The following is a 9,459-nucleotide window of genomic DNA, read 5'->3' as shown; positions in this document are numbered from 1 at the left end:
TTCGAATCAAGTGGCCACACAGCCCTTAATTCAAACTACTTAATTCGAAGTAGGTGTTAGTCCTCATAGAATGAGGTTTACCTAGTTCGAATTAAGTGCTCCGCTAGTTCGAATTAAGTTCGAACTAGCGGTTTCTATGTGTAGCGCCTATTAAAGTTAATTCGAACTAACGGCTGTTAGTTCGAATTAACTTTGTAGTGTAGACATACCCTTGGTGCCTTTCCCTTTCTTCTCCTGACCTGCCCAACTCTCTTCAGCACAAGCCCCTTCCTCTCCCACCCCTTCCCTCTATTTTTCCCCATTCCCATCCCTCTACACCCCGCCTTCTTCCTTTCAGTTTGCAGCGCTGGAGTCTGTGATCGGGTCCCAGCTGCTTCTGGGGCTCCAAACCACTTGCCGGGCCTACAGCTGGGCCACGTGGTTTTAAAGTCCCAGGCCGTGATGTTACGCCACGTCCGGGCATCTCCCCTCTCAGCTGTTGCGTGGTGTTTCATCACGCCGCGGATGCGCTCCTTCCGCCCCACAGTGGCCCCCGCCGGGGAATTTAAAGTGCGGGACTGTAGCGCCCCATCATAATCCCCCTTCTCGTCCAGCAGCTGCCAACCAGCCCTTTGGCCCTTCGGCCAGCCCTTCAGAGTATGGCCCAGCAGGAAATTCCCGGTTTTCCACCGGGCCAGTCCGCCCCTGGTGCCTCCACCCCCTCCTGAGTACACACACATTTACCAGTTCATCTTCATTGTCCTGCTCTCTTGCAGTTGCACATAGATAAGGTGGCAGGAAATACACCACAAGAACAGAGTAGCCAAATGGTGTACTGGTAAACAGTTCTTGCTTTAAAGACAGCTATAAATACTAATGTGGTTGAGTCTGTGCTCCTCAAATAGTTTTGTGGCTTTTAACTGTAGCTGATGAGACACAGAATGCAATCATTAAATTTGAAAACCTGAACAAATGTTTGCAGGCCTTCAGATTTCTGATCAACAAATTGAAACAAATTGAAACAAAAAGAAAATGTCATTTGTTGATCATCACACCATAAAGGGCGTGTCTAGACTACACGTGTTTTGGGTTTTTTTTGAAAAAAGTGGCCTTTTTTAAAAAAAACTTCCCGTGTCTAGACTGCTGCCGCGTTCTTTTGAAAGTAAATTGAAAGAACACGGCAGTTTCGTCAACTGCGGAAAACCTCATTTCACGAGGAAGAACGCCTTTTTTCAAAAGTGCTCTTTCGAAAAAAGGCGCTATGTAATGCAAACTGTGCTTTTTCGAAAGAGAGCATCCAGACTGCCTGGGTGCTCTCTTTTGAAAAAGCAGCTTGCTTTTTCGAAAGTACTGGTTGTAGTCTAGATGCTATTTTTCGAAAGAGGCTTTTTCGAAAGTATCTTTCGAAAAAGCCTCTTTCGAAAATGGCTTGCAGTCTAGAAGTAGCCAAAGATACATTACCCTGTTTCCCCTCCCCACCCCAACCCACAACTGGACATAAGCTGCTTGCTGGTGTTTTTATTTCTTTACAAAAATTAGAACAGTGACCTTTGGAACCAGTACTTGTAGTGCGAATAAGCATTCAGATTTTGCCATAAAAGCAATGAAGAACATTGCTGACATCTCAGTCAAGAATATCACAAACAATTCCAAGTAAAAAAGTCTGATTCCAAGGATCTGCACTTTTCAGATCTCCTTCCTTTACTCCTCCAAGCAGCCAAAGGCTAAGTCTAGACTACACGCTTTTTTCAAAAAAGAGCATCTAGATTGCACTAAGCAGATCAAAAAAGCAATCCCCTTTTTCGAAAAAAGGGCACCCAGAACCACTTCTGGCAAGACATGGGGCAGCCTTTACTTCTGGGTCCTGCAGAATGCTCTTTGCAGAGATGCGTGCTTAAAGGGACCCCCCTGGACAGCCGTTCCTCTGCTGCTGCAACTGGCTTACCTACCTCCTAGAGGTAGGGACACCACAGCAGTGTGTCTACACTGTCCTTTCTTGGGCAAGAAAACCCTCTTGCGTAATGCCATTATTCCTGAAAATAATCCACGCAGCGGCATTGTGCAACAGGGTTTTTCTTGTGCAAGAAGGGGCAGTGTAGACAGCTCCTTCTGGCGCAAGAGCCTCTTCTGCAAAAATGGCGGCTCATTAGGTATGCAAATGAGGCTCAGCAATATTCCACACTTAGCCTCATTTGCATATTTCTCACGCAAGAAGCTGCAAGTGTAGACATAGCCAAAGTGTTCAATATTCAATATACATTCAGAGACAGTTTATGTATTTTCAGTTTAAAGTAAATGTTTAGTGAGATAATTATCATGTTCAGATGAGAAATGTAATATTTGCGACTGGTTATAGCACAAGAATGGGAATCGGATGACCAGAGTTCTAATCCTGGCTTTTCTGCACCTTTGCTATGTAATATCGAATGAATCCTCAGTTTCCCTACCTGTACAATGGGGATAACAGTACATCAGCATCCTTAAGATGAATTCATCTGTGCTTTCAAAGCACTTTAGCTCCCCAGATGGATGTCAGGGGATGAATGCAAAATAATAAAGTATTATCGTTATAATTTGAAAAGTATAATTATGCCATTTGAGGATTAAAGTGATTTTAAGCTTTAAATCCAGGATAATTAAAAATTTATAGAAAAGGTTTCATAACCAAAACCTGCCAGTAACTGGAAGACTATGTTTCTTATTAAATTAAAAAAACGTGTCTAGCCATCATGATGAGCACTCATTGTTCTTTTCATTATTTCCCTTTATATTGTATGATCTTTACACTAGACTAGAACAGAAAATTAAATGGCCTTCCTGGTTCCTCTAGTTTTAAAAAGTATATCGCCTCAGAGTTTTGTGGAAAAAGAATATTCTTGTTTTGAAGATACCTCGGAAAATATCACTGCTACTCTTGTGTACAGATAGTACTTAGCTCCAGATCTAAAAGTACTTTGCAACAGATGGGTATTTTACCCTTTTACATGTGTGTAAACTATGTCAGAAGTTAAATGTTTGTCCTATGGTCATACAGTCTCTGTTAGTGGCATAATAGGGAACAGAATAAGTCATTCTATGGCATTCACTCTTTCTTGTAAACTGGTTGAAGCAAATGTGAAGAATTCAACTTCTTCAACATGGTCTAATATTATAAAATAAACTGCACTACGATACCAAAGACACAGGGATAAATTCAAGTGTTCCTCTGTTTTGTAACTAGACAATAAGCTGTGATAAGAACATGTTTGTCTATAGATTAAATTCAACCCTCTACTACAGAATATAATATGGATAATAGGGTCCCAAGGGTTAAAACATTTCAGAATAATCACTTGCTTCCATCTGGTGAAACTACCTATGGGGCAGTTAGCACAAGTGAAATAATGGGAGCCATAACATAACATTATGTATTTCAATGTTACCATGTGCAGCACAGCAATATATTTTAAACCAGCAAGGGGAGTAATATTTCAATATTTCTTGCAAGATTACAATATCGGACCTTAAACTACACAAAAAGGCTGTTAAATTGACATGTGCTGACCATAAGAACAGGACAAACTTGACTGTGTTTATGCTTTTCCTGTGGGCACGTTCTGTGGCTAATCTAGTGAATGGATTTACTGGCAGGAGGATTCACAGAAAAGGGATATTTTAAGCAAATATTGGAGAGTGCTTGGAGAAGGGATTATAACAACTCTCTGGCTCACCCCACAGAAGGACCCATTATGACAGGGGCTCCTTTAGAAATTAGCACTCCTTCGCAATACACAGGCATGTAAAGGCATTCTGTTCAGTCTCTATACAACCATAAAAACAGGAGAAATGGCACAGATGTAGATGTTACAAATTACTGCGTTTATTAACTGTATCTAACCATCCAAGGCCTAGATCCATTTCTATCAGGGGTGGGGAACCTTTTTTGGGTTGGGAGCCACTAACCCACAGAAAAATCAGCCGGGGGCCACACAAAAGTGACCCAAAAAAGCCCCGAACAAAATCCCTTGATGTGATATGATGCTCTTTTTTATTTCGTATTTGAGTATGATGGCTGAGTTTGCTTCTCCTTGCTGAGCCTCCCTTTTCTGGGAGCCCCAGGCTGGGAAGGGGTTTGGGCTTCCCCTTCCTCCATAAAAGGATGCCCTGTGCAGGGAAGGGGTTCGAAGGCTTCCCTTCCCTCCCACTCCTGTAAGTGGCTGGGGCTGGACACTGCAGGAAACAGCTGCCCGGCATGGCTCCCTACTGCGGCCAGGGTGGCGCGGACAAAGGCACTTGGCGAGCCGTCGCCTGGCCGAGGGAAAGGCAGCAAGCGCTCAAGCGGGGAAGGAGCTCCTTTTGTTTCCACTATGCCCTCTGGCTACCTGGTGTGGGGAAGCAGGCTCTGACATTTGATGCTGCATGGCTTACCCTTCTGGACATCTCCCCTGCATGGGCATCGTCTCCTATGTACAGGACGAGGAGCCAAAAGCATCCAGCCAGTGCTACAGGTAAGGTTAGGTGTGAGGTGTACATGCTCCCTGGACCTGCCACAGCATTGCTTGGCTGCTAGACCCCTCAGGGGCTGGACGGAATTGTCTGAGGGGCCAAATCTGGCCCCCGGGCTGGAGGTTCCCCACCCGATTTATATACCGCCACTCCTTCAGGGTTCTGATGACTTCTCCAAGAAATGAGAGGGAGGCATATTAGAGGGCTCACAGAGAGAGGCACTCACTGGAGAAGAGGAACTGCAGAGTTTAAGTTTTGCAGAAGACCTTGCTTAGGTGTAGCCAGACAGACTCCCTGCCCCATATCATCCATCTTATTTGCCTCTTTGAGGTTCCTGAAGCATACAGGGCAGAGAAGGAGCAATAAAATCAGCATAGTCTATGCTGGCTCATCTGATCCTGAGAAGCTGAAAACATAGATATGAGGAGAGAGTGATTAAGGCAATAAGCTGGCCTCGAGGCTGCGAGAAGTACCCGGCTTGCACCCATGTTGATACGAACACACAGTCCCTAGGAGAGGAATTTTCCACTGAGAAAAGAATGCCCAGTACTTCCAATTTAGTTATCTCTCTTACAAGTGTAAATTAAGTTCACAACTCCCTTGTAAGAACTGGTCTCACAAAAGGCAGACCAGCACTATTTGGCATCACAGATAAGAAAGAGAAATTCGTGACCCTATGGGTATAAAGATGGGTCCAGCACACACTCACTTTGAGTGTCAATCTACCCTCTACCTGCTGGTCGGGTTAGGTGTTTGACCTCCCAAGGTTCTATGGGGATGCCCACCTTGTATTTTCGTCTTTCCTAGGAACTGAGGGACCGGTCCTGGCCTGACACGCTGGAGTCGAGAGGCACAGAAGGGGGTAAAAATTGTACCTGGATGTGGTCCTCTGTCTTAAGTGTACACATAGAAAGATAAGCGGTTACTTGGTACCATTATTTCTATTTTCTATCTTTATCTTCTTTGTAACCACTTTTAAGATCTATATTTTCTAGCAGTTAAGAAATAGAGCAATAGCCATTGTAACCATATGATTTATAAGCTTCTTTAATAAACCTGTAACTGTTTAAGTTTTAACCTGACTCCTTCAGTTGCTGTAACAGAACCAAGCACAATTTAAAAGAACTTCAGCCGGTCATAAGGGACAGGTATAGGGAGAGCTTGGGTGTTTGGATTTGTGTCACTCCCAGGTGACAGGTCCATTGGGGCACCTCTCAGTCTCCCCCAGGCTGCCTGCTGTGAAGGAATCACGGATTCTAGCAGCTAAAATCTGAGGTGTAATAAGCTCTCCCCATAAACTTATTGGGGCGCCTGTCAACCTCCTCCAGGTTGCCCGCTGCAAGGGACCCCGGTCTCAGCAGTTGAAGTCTCGGGTGTATAGCACACACACACACACACACACACCACTCACTGCCCTGACCGTCGGCTGACATTAAGCCATTTAGATCCCTGAGTAACTTGCCTACACCATTCTTATTGGCAACGGCACCGCCTCTGGGATGTGGACTCTAATCCTAATTACAAAGATGTTTACTTTCTATATAATCATATGTATGTGACACTATGTATGGTGATGGAAAATATTTTACAAACGGATTGATTTGATAAGTTTTATTTGTACAAGCTTGAAGCACCAGAATGTTTGGTTGCGAAATGTAGACCATGGCCTCCACAGATCTGGAAAGTTGTAGGAAGAGTGAGGACGCAGTAATATGGGGAGAGCTTTGCTGTAGGAATGTCCATGCTCAGGTCAAGCTAGCCCAAGTGTTCAGACCTAAGGGATGTCTGCAGTTGCACCCTCTTTCAAGAGAGGGATGCAAATGAAGACATTCGAAATTGCAAATGAAGCCCAGATTTAAATATCCCGTGCTTCATTTGCATATGCATGTTATGGCACTATTTCAAAATAACAGACGCTGTTAAGACGAGGTTATTTCGAGAGAAAATCCTTCTCTCGAAATAACCCTTATTCCTCATACAATGAGGTTTACCAGTTATTTTGAGAGAAGGGTTTTCTCTCAAATTAACCGCATCTTAACAGCATCTGTTATTTTGAAATAATGCTATTTCGAAATAGCGCCATAACACTAATATGCAAATGAAGCATCAGATCTTTAAATCCTGGCTTCATTTGCAATTTCAAATGTCTGCATTTGCATCCCTCTCTCGAAAGAGGTTGCAAGTGTAAACATACCCCTAGTGCCAATAATCCAAGTTCACTGCTCTACATATACGCTAAGAGCAGCTGCCCAGTATTCCTCTTAGCCCTGGTCTACACTAGGGGGCTACGTCTACACTGGCATGATTTTCCGGAAATGCTTAAAACGGAACAGTTTTTTGTTCTAAGTATTTCCGGAAAAAGCGCGTCTACATTGGCAGGATGCTTTTCTGGAAAAGCGTCAGTGCCAATGTAGATGCGCTTTTCTGCTAAAAAGCCCCGATCGTCATTTTCGCGATCGGGGCTTTTTTGCGGAAAAGAAATCTATGCTGTCTACACTGGCCCTTTTCCGGAACAGTTTTCTGGAAAAGGACTTTTGCCCGAACGGGAGCAGCATAGTTTTTCCAGAAAAGCACTGATGATTTTACAGTAGATCGTCAGTGCTTTTCCGGAAATTCAAGGGGCCAGTGTAGACAGCTGGCAAGTTATTCCGGAAAAGCGGCTGATTTTCCGGAATAAGTGGCCAGTGTAGACACAGCCTGGAGGTATTTTGCAATAACTCCTGTTATTTTGAAATAACAAGCAGAGTGTCCACATTACCAAGCTCGCTATTTCGCAATAACAGTCTAGTTATTTCAAAATCTGCACTTCTGCTTTCCTCGGGGAGTAACTCTTATTTCAAAATACTTATTTCAAAAGAGTGCTAGAGTGGACAATCTGGTGCAACTCATTTGAAATAATTGGCCTCCAGAGGCCATTCACAGCTGCAATGAGGGCTGCTTTGGCCACGCCTGCCAGCTCTACTGCTCCCCTTCTCCTGCGGAGCTTAAAGCAGCAGGCTGCTGGAGAAGGGCTTGTGGCACTTAGTGAGATCTGCCAGCCCCGTGCCATACAGCCGCAGCTGATGGAGCCATGGCAGACCCCAGTGCTCCCTGAGCCCCCCAGGAAACTTGCTCAGGAAAGGATGAGGAAGGGACCCCAGTACTACCCCACCAGCAAGCAGCGTCTTCTACTCACACACACCTCCCCCAAAATCCTTCCCTCCAGCAGGCAGGGATAGAAGTTCTCCCTCTGCAGGACACCGCCACTACCAGACCCGGCACGTGTGCGGCACGGACAGAAGGTGAGGTGGCCCATCACCCCCCTTCCACACGCAAGCTCCTGGTCTGGCCAGCCCCTTCCTGCTTATCCCTAGGACATGGATGTAATGATGCTCCCTTAAGATGTTGTGTCCCTGCAGGAAAGTACCCACTGTCAAGACAATAGATGGCCTTCCTCGAAGCACATCGCCACCGTCTGAACTGAGATCTTCAGTGTTGGCTCAAAGAGGAGGGCTAGGCTTTATGCACAGTATCTCCCGGGATGACTGTCCTTGTCACTTTTCTTCACAGCTGAGCCAGCTTACAGCATGGTACATCCACCACCTCTCACACCATCTTACTGACTCAGTGGGATCCGCAGGACAAAACACACCCAGGAAGACCTCATGAGGGAGCAGATGGCCTACCTCCAGTCCCTCAACCGCGGGCCTGATGAGGAGTGCTGGGAGTGGGCCGCTGACTAGGAGGAGCCTCAGGCTGACCGAGAGCAGCAGAAGGCTGCCTGGGACTAGCAGCCCCTTGGTGGGGTCCATGCTGCCCATGTAGGGCTTCATAAACCAGGGGAGAAAAGGATAGGCTGCGTCACCCAGGATGCATATGGGCATGTCCACATCCCTGACTGATGGGTGTGTGCTTGGGGAAAAAAGTGCCAGGGTGCATCTTTTGGAACAGACTGGCATTCTGGAAGATGTGGGCATTGTGTGTCTTCCCCAACCACTCAACATTTGTGTCAGTGAAGCATCCCTTGTGATCCACAAGGACTTGCAGCACCATGGAGAAGTACCCCTTCCTGTTTATGGAGTCCAAGGCATGGTGGTTGGGACCAGGATGGGGATGTGAGTGCCAGCTATGGACCCCCCACAAATGGGGAAGCCCATGGCAGCAAAGCCATGCATGATGGTGTCCACGTTGCAGCAGCACGTGGTTTATGGCCTTGTGGCTACTCACAGGTGCATGGCCCTCACTGTGGATATCCCCACGCTGAACAGGTTCCCGACAGAGCAGTAGCTGCCAGGCAAACTTCCACAGGATGATAGCCACATACTTCTGCATGGGAATGGCGGGTCGCAGTCAGGTGTCCTGTCACTTGAGGGCAGGGGCGAGCCACTTAGAGAGGCCTTCCACATGCAGAAGTTCTGCAGCCACTGCTGATCGTCCCATCCCTGAATGGCGATGCGGTCCCTCCAGTCCAAACTGGTCTCCCTCCCCCAAAAGCAGCATTTGAGAAATCGAACGTATCTTTGGTGTCCAGGGGATTGAGGGTCATTTGCAGCAGCAGGAGGGCCAGGACCTGGGTGAGAGAGTCTCTGGTTTGGCTGGTCATCATCCTGCTGAAGCAGCATGTAAGCAGTCTGGACGAACTGTGCCATGAAGCACAGCACGATGCCCAGGAGCCTGGCACTGCTTTGCAGCAGCTCCAGCTCCATGCTGAGAGTGCTGTGGTGTCCGCAAGGGCAACCAGAGCACACCTCGTCCGTTTGGTGTCCTGTGAGGTGGAAGACTGGCACGTGAGATGCAGCCATAGAGAGGAGCCTCTGCAAGCACGTGTCATAGCTTGCCTGACCAAGAAGCCATGAAAAGTGTCCGCCTTCCTGGCGCCCTCCCCAGAGAGCTTCCGGGGGCTATAAATCTGAGGAAGGCTCCAATCAGTATGAATGTGCTATTTCAAAATAGTTCTGACAAATTTTGATACTCCCCCATGGTGGGAATGTGCTATTTCAATTTTTTTATTTCAGG

Source organism: Pelodiscus sinensis, chromosome 2 (assembly GCF_052426305.1).
Source record: "Pelodiscus sinensis isolate ZL-2025 chromosome 2, ASM5242630v1, whole genome shotgun sequence".
In the NCBI taxonomy this organism is placed as follows: domain Eukaryota; kingdom Metazoa; phylum Chordata; order Testudines; family Trionychidae; genus Pelodiscus; species Pelodiscus sinensis.
This window is presented reverse-complemented; position numbering follows the sequence as displayed.